This window comes from Cervus elaphus, chromosome 33 (assembly GCF_910594005.1).
Source record: "Cervus elaphus chromosome 33, mCerEla1.1, whole genome shotgun sequence".
In the NCBI taxonomy this organism is placed as follows: domain Eukaryota; kingdom Metazoa; phylum Chordata; class Mammalia; order Artiodactyla; family Cervidae; genus Cervus; species Cervus elaphus.
In genome coordinates this window covers 7,029,363-7,041,405 of record NC_057847.1, presented here as the reverse complement: position 1 = coordinate 7,041,405, position 12,043 = coordinate 7,029,363, and the positions used below count along the sequence as shown (strand labels likewise).

The following is a 12,043-nucleotide window of genomic DNA, read 5'->3' as shown; positions in this document are numbered from 1 at the left end:
TCGCAGCTGAAGTCTCAAAGGTCCCCTTCAGCTTGGCTCCCTAAGGCAAGACCCAGCCCCCGCCCCCAGACCAGAGGGTGAGTGTGTGAGAGTGTGTGTGTGAGGGTGTCGGTGGGCGAGGCTGTGGTCAGGCCGACTGGGGGCCGGGTGCATACCCACGATGGACGGGGGAGGGTGTGGAGGCGTGGGGGTGGGGCTGGGGGTGGGGAATCTGTGTGGTCCTCTTGCTGTCTCTCTCTCCCTCTTTCTTCTTCTTCTTTTTTTTTTAAAAGGTAAGATGCTTTTATTGAAATATTGGGAATATTCTCTGTACAGCAGCAGTCTCACTGAGAGGCAGTTTTGCCTCCCAAGTAACATTTGACAATGGTTGAAGACATTCTTGATTGTTAAATCTTGGGGAGGGGTGGTATGAGTATCTCATGGGTAAAAGACACAAATGAACAATACTTCGGTTCAATTCTAAACACAGAGAATGTGCCAAATTCTCAAGAAACATTGTTCATACACTTAATTGACTTAATTTCCAAGGTCCTTATGCCTAGAGTAAGTAATCCAGAAACCACACCGTTTCTCGCCTGGCTTTACGCGGGACACGTGGGAGAACAAAAAGTAAGGTTTCACTCCATTCAATGACCTTAGTTTTCTCAGATGCAGTTTTCATAAGCTCACAAACTCCCGACCCACTCACCCTCCCCTGGGGTTGCAAATCTCTCCTTGGAGAAGCCAAAACAAAGAAAGCCCAATCCCGCACGGTGATCAGCGAAGTGCTGAGGAAACCGTCCCTCGGGGTTTCAAGGCGCTGCTCCCGCAGAGGGCCTGCCCACCTAATCACTGCCGGGCAAATGAAGGAGTTCCAACCTGCTCGAGAAACGCTCACTCAAGGGAGGCTTTGACCGCCAGAGCCCCGGGCCCAGACCCCACAGAGAGCAATCCCTCCTCAGAGCCTCAAGGGCCAGGCCTCGGGGCCCGCTCCCCCAGGGCAGAAGGTGCGCGCTAGGGCGCGAGACTGGGGCGCCGAGAGGGCCTGGGACGCCCCGCGCACCCGCCCACCCGCCCTCCCAGAGTGGAGGAGGAGCCCGCCGGTCTCCGGCCTCCACCACCCCGGCCCCCGACTTACCGCGGTGCGCTGGGGGAGGGGAAGTGTCAGGAGTGAGGGGCTAGGCCGCACCACCACCCGCCGCTCAGAGAGCAGCGCGCGGCCGCCACGAAACCGTCGCCGCCGCCGTCTCCAGCACCGATACCGACCGCCGCCGCTCCGGGCGCAGCGCGTAGGGGGCCCGACTGCGTCGCACGCCGCCCGCCCGCCGTCAGAGGCTCACTGCGCGCGCTCCGCCCTCACTGTCTGTGCATTGGCTGACTCCGCCACCACTCTATCTGCATCCGCCCTGTTCTTCACTGGACCACGGGGCTTTTGAAACCGAACGTGAGGGTTGTGAGGGTTGTCTCTGCCAGACTAGGACTCTCTCCCCTCTTTCTGAGTCTCCCTTCCCTGTGCTTTGCAGCTCTTTACCTGTCCGGGGCGGGGTGTGTCTGTGTGTTTCTGTGTGTGTCTTTGTGTGTCTCTGTCTCTGTGTGTGTGTGTGTGTGTGTGTGTGTGTGTGTGTGCACACGCGCGCGAACGGTCACCTGGGAGTACTGGGCTGGGGCTCGGGCTGGGGCAGCCCCCGGGATTGCCTGAGGCATGCCAAGGGAGCCCCAGATGGAGACCCGACTGTCATCTGGTTTCCTGGAAGCCAAATCCGGAGGCAAGCCAGGCCTGCGGCGGGAGTCGGGGCCCCGGCCACCCACCGGGGGAGGGGCTGGGGCTGCGGGGACCCAAGAGTTGGGCCGCTGCTGTCTTCGAGGGCCGCCGGCAGGCCGGCTGGAAGGCAGGCGACGGCTCTGAGCGCGCCGGGTGCGAGGGGCCAGGGGCAGGTGGGGCTCGGGGCGGCCAACCGCGCCGGGGGAGCCAGGGCTAAAGGACAGGGGAGGCAGGAAGCCTACAGCACCCGGTATTCCCAGGCGGTCTCCCACCCAAGTACTAACCAGGCCAGACCCTGCTTCGCTTCCCAGATCAGACAAGATCTGGCGCGTTCAGGGTGGTATGGCCCTAGACGGAGGTGGCTGCAGCCAGGCGCCTTAAGAACCTTAAGAACCCTGCGTTGCGCCTCCCTTTCGGTCTGACTTGCCTGCCGGTCAGGCCAGCCGGCCACACCTCTCCAAGGGCCGCGGGCTGCACTTGAGCCGCACGACCTGCGACCGGACTCCGGTCGGCCAGGGCCGGCAGCCCGGCGGCCGCCCGACGCCGCCCGGCCTCCGCACACCGCCAAGCCCGGCCAGAACCCGCCTGGCCCGGCCCGGGGCCCCGGAGGGCTTCCTGGACCCCGAGTGGCCGGCTGGCCGTGCATGCCTGGGCCTGGGGTTGGGGTGAGGGGCGCGGAGGTCTCGGCGCCCTCCCGCCCTGGGCCTCTCCAGGCCCGCCCCCTGTCGGCGCCCGGGCCCACCCCCACCCCCCGCCCCACTCGCCTTCCAGGCTCAGGGCCACGTGGCCCCGGAGGTGTCTGATTCGGGCCCGCCGCGGACCGCGGCCCTCGGTCCTCTGAGCCTCCCGCGGGCGTAGGCGTAGCGCAGCCGGGGCCCTGAGTGCCCATCCTGCCCGGCACCTGCCCAGGGCCCAAACCCACCGCGAGCCACCTGCGCGGTCCACCCCAGCGCCTCAGCCCCACCCCTTCGCCCCACCGCGGCCCCCCTTGTCCCCACGCCGCCCGCCAAGCACGGGACCTTCCTGAGGGCCTTCACACTCTTCCTTAAAGAGTTCTACGTGAATTGAAGACAGGATCTACTGGATTGTCACCAACTGCTAAAACAGACAGACAACAGTTACTTTGATCCTTCTTGCCTTACTGTGAGCTGTGACGGTAGGGAACCTCATGGCTGCTGCACTCAACGCTTTCATTCATTCTCTTGTTTCAAAACAGGGATTCATTGAGCTGCATGGGAGATGAATTCTGTCATTAGAAACGTTGCCACCAGGCTTAAGAAATATATTTATAACTCATTTCTTTCAGGAAACAGGTTTCAAGATCTCCATCAGAAGTCTTTTATTAAGATAAATCACAGCTTTGTCAGGTTCTCCAGAAGTACTCTTATTTTTCACTCCCAAGGAGAAGCGCACTAATAGAACTAAATGAACCTAGTAGGTTATTTTCTCTCTAATGGCACCTGTCTTTATTCATAGGAGTCTGGTCTACATATTTCCTGGGCTTCCCTGGTGGCTCAGGTGGTGAAGAATCTGTCTGCAATGCAGGAGCCCTGGGTTCCACGGCTGGGTTGAGACGATCGCCTAGAGAAGGGAATGGTGACCTCTTCCAGTATTCTTGCCTAGAGAATTCCACGGACAGGGGAACTTGGAAGGCTACACAGTCCATGGAGTCACAAAGACTCGGACACAACTGAGCAACTAATACACGTATTTCTTACTATTTGCTTCGTAGAAGCAATCATTCATAGCCTTTTATAGCACTTTCTGAAGAACGTGTGGTGCCTTTTTCTTTGTTGTAAGCTGCACTAGGTCTTGGTTGCCACACATGGGATCTTTAATTGTGGCGGGCAAACTCTTACTTGCAGTGTATGGGATCTAGTTCACTGGCCAGAGATGGAACCCAGGCCCCTGCATTGGGAGCAGCCACTGGATGACCAGGGAAGCCCTCTAAAGAACTCTTCAAGTGCAACTTTCTGGATGTTCGCAGCAGCTCCGGGCAGTCCTAGTGATGATACTGTTCTGCACTCCCGAGCCCGTGTCCTCCCCGAGGGACACAGGGGCCAAGCGAGCAGACAGATGCTACCCCAGCGTCAGACCGCAGGGCCAGACTGGCTGTGTAAACTCCCTTCCAGTGATGTCCTCTTTTTACCGTTCCTCTGGTAAATTCAGTACTGTTTTCCTTGGAGCGTGTGTTTAAAAAGGAAATCCTAGATGTGTTCCAACATTACTGCCCACTTTGAGGTGGACTGATATCTACCTAGGACTTGTTTATTAAACCCACCTGCCTGAGTACTGTGACTTGATTGGAGTTTTCTTGAAGTCACTCCTGAAGCATTGTGATGGTTTTGTCTGACATTAATAGATTTTTAAAAATGATACGTGTTGGCGTATGGCTATGAAGAAAGGGGAGAATCTGTTGCTATTGCAAACCAATTATGGAGGCAACTTAAAACGGAAATCTGAATTGTAACTGTGTTTCTATTTATGTAAAATACGGTCCTTACCTTGCAGTCTGTAGTTGATGTGCACAGACACAGCAGTGGCTCGCGGGTTGCTCTTCTGCCATCTTCCTGTCCTCCTTCAGTCCCTGCATGTGTATAGGAACTTCAGTGAGATAATGGGGCATTTAACAGAGATTGCTCTGCGCAACACTGTCTTTAGTGTTTCTATTTTAAATTTGCTAGGCTGTTAATTTATATGCAAATAAAAGACACAATAAGAGAGTTCTGTGCCTATTGTGTATACGTAACCTGAAAGTAAATGCAGGATATTGATCCCAGAGGGAAAATAAGTTAAGAGCGTCTGTGTTCAAAGATTTTTGAAAGTTCTTATTTCAGGCTGAACCGTTGTTGGTGACCCGTGAAAGTCGCTCAGTCATGTCTGACTCTGCGAACGCAGGGACTATACAGTCCATGGAATTCTCCAGGCCCGAATACTAGAGTGGGTAGCCTTTCCCTTCTCCAGGGGGTCTCTGCAACCCAGGGATCGAACCCAGGTCTCCTGCATGCCAGGTGGATTCTTCACCAGCTGAGCCACCAGGGAAGCCTGAACACTTATCAGCAGTTAAGGATTTCACAAATGCTAGATTGGAAAGATAAAATAATAATTCTGCTACATTAAAACAGATTTTCTTAAGTTCAAATTTTTTCAATGCAGTTGTAGGGAAGAAGTCTTTCCCCCTTATGGACATATCAGTATGTTAATGCCTAAGAAGTCCTTTTTCGAAAAGTTACAAAAAAGAAAAAAGGCGGAAAATTATGCCAATAAGGCACCACATGATGATGCAAAAAGATGGATACAGACAAGGAAAGAAGGAATAAAAACTAAGCATTATGCTAATGGGAAACCATCATGCAAGTTAATTCGGGGGGAGGGGGGAACCTAATGGAAAACACTTGCTTCTATGCCATAAACCATCTTCGAATTCAGGTTTCATTGGATTTTTCACGATAAACGTTTCATCACCTATACGTTGGCTTGTCGTCTACTTTGTGCAAAAGCCTGGAGCTCCTAACTACTAGGGGGTCTCCCATCCAAGTACTAACTAACCCTGCTTAGTTTCCCAGATCAGAAGACATCTGGCCCGTTCAGGGTGGTATGATCTCATCAGAGGGAGGCGGCTGGCGCCAGGCGCCTTCAAAGCCCTGCGCTGCGCCTCCCTCTCGCTCTGACGTGCCGGTCGAGCCGGCCCGGGCCGCACCTTTCCACGGGGCGCGCGCTGCACTTGAGCCGCACGACCAGCGACCGAACTCGGGCCGGCCAGGCCCGGCAGCCCGGCCGACGCCGCCCCGTCCCCGCACACCGCCGCCCTGGCAAGCAAGCCTGGCCCGGCCCGGGGGCCCGGAGGGTTGCCGGGACCACGAGCGGCCGGTTAGGCGTGCAGGCCTGGGCTGCGGGTTGGCGTGAGGGGCGCGGAGGTCTGGGCGCCCACCCACCCTGGGCCTCTCCAGGCCCGCCCCCCGCTCGGGTCCCCCACCCACCCCTCCGGATCGCTGCTCAGGCCCAAGTGGCCCCAGAGGTGTCTGGCTTGCGGGCGGGCCGGCCGCCGCCGGCGACTGGAGCGCGGCAGCCCCGCCCCTTCGCCCGACCGCGGCCCCCCCTTGTCCCCACGCCGCCCGCCAAGCACAGGACCTTCCTGAGAGAGCGGACGAGCGACAGGCAGGGGCACGGGCACGGACACACACACACACACTCGCACCCACCCAGGCCAAGGGAGACAGCCGGCCGGCGCAAGCTCCTCAGCCAGAGCCAGACCCACAGCGCCTGTGAGAGGCCGGGGGTCAGGAGACTCAGAGGCAGAAGGAGATGAAGGTTCAGAGACAGGCTCCCAGACGGCGAGAGGGAGATGAAGACAGACACGCGCGCGGACACACACACACACACACACAGGTGGAGACAGACAGAGGGAGACAGACCGACTGACAGAAGGCAAACGGGAGACAGACACGGGAGAGAGGATGGCATCCGATCCGAGACAGACACACTGGCACAACCGTGACCACCCCAGAGAGAGGCCCTGCGGAAGAAGCCGCTTCCCCAAGGGAGGGGGCGTTCCCTTGGGGCGGCCCAGGCTGGACGCGGTGCCCCGGGGCTGGCAGTCCCCCGTGGGGTCCCCAAGACTTCCTCGCAGCTGAAGTCTCAAAGGTCCCCTTCAGCTTGGCTCCCTAAGGCAAGACCCAGCCCCCGCCCCCAGACCAGAGGGTGAGTGTGTGAGAGTGTGTGTGTGAGGGTGTCGGTGGGCGAGGCTGTGGTCAGGCCGACTGGGGGCCGGGTGCATACCCACGATGGACGGGGGAGGGTGTGGAGGCGTGGGGGTGGGGCTGGGGGTGGGGAATCTGTGTGGTCCTCTTGCTGTCTCTCTCTCCCTCTTTCTTCTTCTTCTTTTTTTTTTAAAAGGTAAGATGCTTTTATTGAAATATTGGGAATATTCTCTGTACAGCAGCAGTCTCACTGAGAGGCAGTTTTGCCTCCCAAGTAACATTTGACAATGGTTGAAGACATTCTTGATTGTTAAATCTTGGGGAGGGGTGTTATGAGTATCTCATGGGTAAAAGACACAAATGAAAAATACTTCGGTTCAATTCTAAACACAGAGAATGTGCCAAATTCTCAAGAAACATTGTTCATACACTTAATTGACTTAATTTCCAAGGTCCTTATGCCTAGAGTAAGTAATCCAGAAACCACACCGTTTCTCGCCTAGCTTTACGCGGGACACGTGGGAGAACAAAAAGTAAGGTTTCACTCCATTCAATGACCTTAGTTTTCTCAGATGCAGTTTTCATAAGCTCACAAACTCCCGACCCACTCACCCTCCCCTGGGGTTGCAAATCTCTCCTTGGAGAAGCCAAAACAAAGAAAGCCCAATCCCGCACGGTGATCAGAGAAGTGCTGAGGAAACCGTCCCTCGGGGTTTCAAGGCGCTGCTCCCGCAGAGGGCCTGCCCACCTAATCACTGCCGGGCACATGAAGGAGTTCCAACCTGCTCGAGAAACGCTCACTCAAGGGAGGCTTTGACCGCCAGAGCCCCGGGCCCAGACCCCACAGAGAGCAATCCCTCCTCAGAGCCTCAAGGGCCAGGCCTCGGGGCCCGCTCCCCCAGGGCAGAAGGCGCGAGCTAGGGCGCGAGACTGGGGCGCCGAGAGGGCCTGGGACGCCCCGCGCACCCGCCCACCCGCCCTCCCAGAGTGGAGGAGGAGCCCGCCGGTCTCCGGCCTCCACCACCCCGGCCCCCGACTTACCGCGGTGCGCTGGGGGAGGGGAAGTGTCAGGAGTGAGGGGCTAGGCCGCACCACCACCCGCCGCTCAGAGAGCAGCGCGCGGCCGCCACGAAACCGTCGCCGCCGCCGTCTCCAGCACCGATACCGACCGCCGCCGCTCCGGGCGCAGCGCGTAGGGGGCCCGACTGCGTCGCACGCCGCCCGCCCGCCGTCAGAGGCTCACTGCGCGCGCTCCGCCCTCACTGTCTGTGCATTGGCTGACTCCGCCACCACTCTATCTGCATCCGCCCTGTTCTTCACTGGACCACGGGGCTTTTGAAACCGAACGTGAGGGTTGTGAGGGTTGTCTCTGCCAGACTAGGACTCTCTCCCCTCTTTCTGAGTCTCCCTTCCCTGTGCTTTGCAGCTCTTTACCTGTCCGGGGCGGGGTGTGTCTGTGTGTTTCTGTGTGTGTCTTTGTGTGTCTCTGTCTCTGTGTGTGTGTTTGTGTGTGTGTGTGTGTGTGCACACGCGCGCGAACGGTCACCTGGGAGTACTGGGCTGGGGCTCGGGCTGGGGCAGCCCCCAGGATTGCCTGAGGCATGCCAAGGGAGCCCCAGATGGAGACCCGACTGTCATCTGGTTTCCTGGAAGCCAAATCCGGAGGCAAGCCAGGCCTGCGGCGTGAGTCGGGGCCCCGGCCACCCACCGGGGGAGGGGCTGGGGCTGCGGGGACCCAAGAGTTGGGCTGCTGCTGTCTTCGAGGGCCGCCGGCAGGCCGGCTGGAAGGCAGGCGACGGCTCTGAGCGCGCCAGGTGCGAGGGGCCAGGGGCAGGTGGGGCTCGGGGCGGCCAACCGCGCCGGGGGAGCCAGGGCTAAAGGACAGGGGAGGCAGGAAGCCTACAGCACCCGGTATTCCCAGGCGGTCTCCCACCCAAGTACTAACCAGGCCAGACCCTGCTTCGCTTCCCAGATCAGACAAGATCTGGCGCGTTCAGGGTGGTATGGCCCTAGACGGAGGTGGCTGCAGCCAGGCGCCTTAAGAACCTTAAGAACCCTGCGTTGCGCCTCCCTTTCGGTCTGACTTGCCTGCCGGTCAGGCCAGCCGGCCACACCTCTCCAAGGGCCGCGGGCTGCACTTGAGCCGCAAGACCTGCGACCGGACTCCGGTCGGCCAGGGCCGGCAGCCCGGCGGCCGCCCGACGCCGCCCGGCCTCCGCACACCGCCAAGCCCGGCCAGAACCCGCCTGGCCCGGCCCGGGGCCCCGGAGGGCTTCCTGGACCCCGAGTGGCCGGCTGGCCGTGCATGCCTGGGCCTGGGGTTGGGGTGAGGGGCGCGGAGGTCTCGGCGCCCTCCCGCCCTGGGCCTCTCCAGGCCCGCCCCCTGTCGGCGCCCGGGCCCACCCCCACCCCCCGCCCCACTCGCCTTCCAGGCTCAGGGCCACGTGGCCCCGGAGGTGTCTGATTCGGGCCCGCCGCGGACCGCGGCCCTCGGTCCTCTGAGCCTCCCGCGGGCGTAGGCGTAGCGCAGCCGGGGCCCTGAGTGCCCATCCTGCCCGGCACCTGCCCAGGGCCCAAACCCACCGCGAGCCACCTGCGCGGTCCACCCCAGCGCCTCAGCCCCACCCCTTCGCCCCACCGCGGCCCCCCTTGTCCCCACGCCGCCCGCCAAGCACGGGACCTTCCTGAGGGCCTTCACACTCTTCCTTAAAGAGTTCTACGTGAATTGAAGACAGGATCTACTGGATTGTCACCAACTGCTAAAACAGACAGACAACAGTTACTTTGATCCTTCTTGCCTTACTGTGAGCTGTGACGGTAGGGAACCTCATGGCTGCTGCACTCAACGCTTTCATTCATTCTCTTGTTTCAAAACAGGGATTCATTGAGCTGCATGGGAGATGAATTCTGTCATTAGAAACGTTGCCACCAGGCTTAAGAAATATATTTATAACTCATTTCTTTCAGGAAACAGGTTTCAAGATCTCCATCAGAAGTCTTTTATTAAGATAAATCACAGCTTTGTCAGGTTCTCCAGAAGTACTCTTATTTTTCACTCCCAAGGAGAAGCGCACTAATAGAACTAAATGAACCTAGTAGGTTATTTTCTCTCTAATGGCACCTGTCTTTATTCATAGGAGTCTGGTCTACATATTTCCTGGGCTTCCCTGGTGGCTCAGGTGGTGAAGAATCTGTCTGCAATGCAGGAGCCCTGGGTTCCACGGCTGGGTTGAGACGATCGCCTAGAGAAGGGAATGGTGACCTCTTCCAGTATTCTTGCCTAGAGAATTCCACGGACAGGGGAACTTGGAAGGCTACACAGTCCATGGAGTCACAAAGACTCGGACACAACTGAGCAACTAATACACGTATTTCTTACTATTTGCTTCGTAGAAGCAATCATTCATAGCCTTTTATAGCACTTTCTGAAGAACGTGTGGTGCCTTTTTCTTTGTTGTAAGCTGCACTAGGTCTTGGTTGCCACACATGGGATCTTTAATTGTGGCGGGCAAACTCTTACTTGCAGTGTATGGGATCTAGTTCACTGGCCAGAGATGGAACCCAGGCCCCTGCATTGGGAGCAGCCACTGGATGACCAGGGAAGCCCTCTAAAGAACTCTTCAAGTGCAACTTTCTGGATGTTCGCAGCAGCTCCGGGCAGTCCTAGTGATGATACTGTTCTGCACTCCCGAGCCCGTGTCCTCCCCGAGGGACACAGGGGCCAAGCGAGCAGACAGATGCTACCCCAGCGTCAGACCGCAGGGCCAGACTGGCTGTGTAAACTCCCTTCCAGTGATGTCCTCTTTTTACCGTTCCTCTGGTAAATTCAGTACTGTTTTCCTTGGAGCGTGTGTTTAAAAAGGAAATCCTAGATGTGTTCCAACATTACTGCCCACTTTGAGGTGGACTGATATCTACCTAGGACTTGTTTATTAAACCCACCTGCCTGAGTACTGTGACTTGATTGGAGTTTTCTTGAAGTCACTCCTGAAGCATTGTGATGGTTTTGTCTGACATTAATAGATTTTTAAAAATGATACGTGTTGGCGTATGGCTATGAAGAAAGGGGAGAATCTGTTGCTATTGCAAACCAATTATGGAGGCAACTTAAAACGGAAATCTGAATTGTAACTGTGTTTCTATTTATGTAAAATACGGTCCTTACCTTGCAGTCTGTAGTTGATGTGCACAGACACAGCAGTGGCTCGCGGGTTGCTCTTCTGCCATCTTCCTGTCCTCCTTCAGTCCCTGCATGTGTATAGGAACTTCAGTGAGATAATGGGGCATTTAACAGAGATTGCTCTGCGCAACACTGTCTTTAGTGTTTCTATTTTAAATTTGCTAGGCTGTTAATTTATATGCAAATAAAAGACACAATAAGAGAGTTCTGTGCCTATTGTGTATACGTAACCTGAAAGTAAATGCAGGATATTGATCCCAGAGGGAAAATAAGTTAAGAGCGTCTGTGTTCAAAGATTTTTGAAAGTTCTTATTTCAGGCTGAACCGTTGTTGGTGACCCGTGAAAGTCGCTCAGTCATGTCTGACTCTGCGAACGCAGGGACTATACAGTCCATGGAATTCTCCAGGCCCGAATACTAGAGTGGGTAGCCTTTCCCTTCTCCAGGGGGTCTCTGCAACCCAGGGATCGAACCCAGGTCTCCTGCATGCCAGGTGGATTCTTCACCAGCTGAGCCACCAGGGAAGCCTGAACACTTATCAGCAGTTAAGGATTTCACAAATGCTAGATTGGAAAGATAAAATAATAATTCTGCTACATTAAAACAGATTTTCTTAAGTTCAAATTTTTTCAATGCAGTTGTAGGGAAGAAGTCTTTCCCCCTTATGGACATATCAGTATGTTAATGCCTAAGAAGTCCTTTTTCGAAAAGTTACAAAAAAGAAAAAAGGCGGAAAATTATGCCAATAAGGCACCACATGATGATGCAAAAAGATGGATACAGACAAGGAAAGAAGGAATAAAAACTAAGCATTATGCTAATGGGAAACCATCATGCAAGTTAATTCGGGGGGAGGGGGGAACCTAATGGAAAACACTTGCTTCTATGCCATAAACCATCTTCGAATTCAGGTTTCATTGGATTTTTCACGATAAACGTTTCATCACCTATACGTTGGCTTGTCGTCTACTTTGTGCAAAAGCCTGGAGCTCCTAACTACTAGGGGGTCTCCCATCCAAGTACTAACTAACCCTGCTTAGTTTCCCAGATCAGAAGACATCTGGCCCGTTCAGGGTGGTATGATCTCATCAGAGGGAGGCGGCTGGCGCCAGGCGCCTTCAAAGCCCTGCGCTGCGCCTCCCTCTCGCTCTGACGTGCCGGTCGAGCCGGCCCGGGCCGCACCTTTCCACGGGGCGCGCGCTGCACTTGAGCCGCACGACCAGCGACCGAACTCGGGCCGGCCAGGCCCGGCAGCCCGGCCGACGCCGCCCCGTCCCCGCACACCGCCGCCCTGGCAAGCAAGCCTGGCCCGGCCCGGGGGCCCGGAGGGTTGCCGGGACCACGAGCGGCCGGTTAGGCGTGCAGGCCTGGGCTGCGGGTTGGCGTGAGGGGCGCGGAGGTCTGGGCGCCCACCCACCCTGGG

At 56.8% G+C, this 12,043-nt stretch overlaps 1 protein-coding gene and 2 pseudogenes across 1 annotated transcript in view; all 3 read right to left on the bottom strand.

Annotated features, from left to right (window-relative positions):
• Positions 1–12,043, bottom strand: part of LOC122688276 (liprin-alpha-1-like) — a 61,602-nt gene that overhangs the window by 38,198 nt on the left and 11,361 nt on the right. The window lies entirely within an intron of this gene.
• On the bottom strand, positions 1,977–2,095 carry LOC122688841 (annotated as a pseudogene).
• Positions 8,338–8,456, bottom strand: LOC122688830 (annotated as a pseudogene).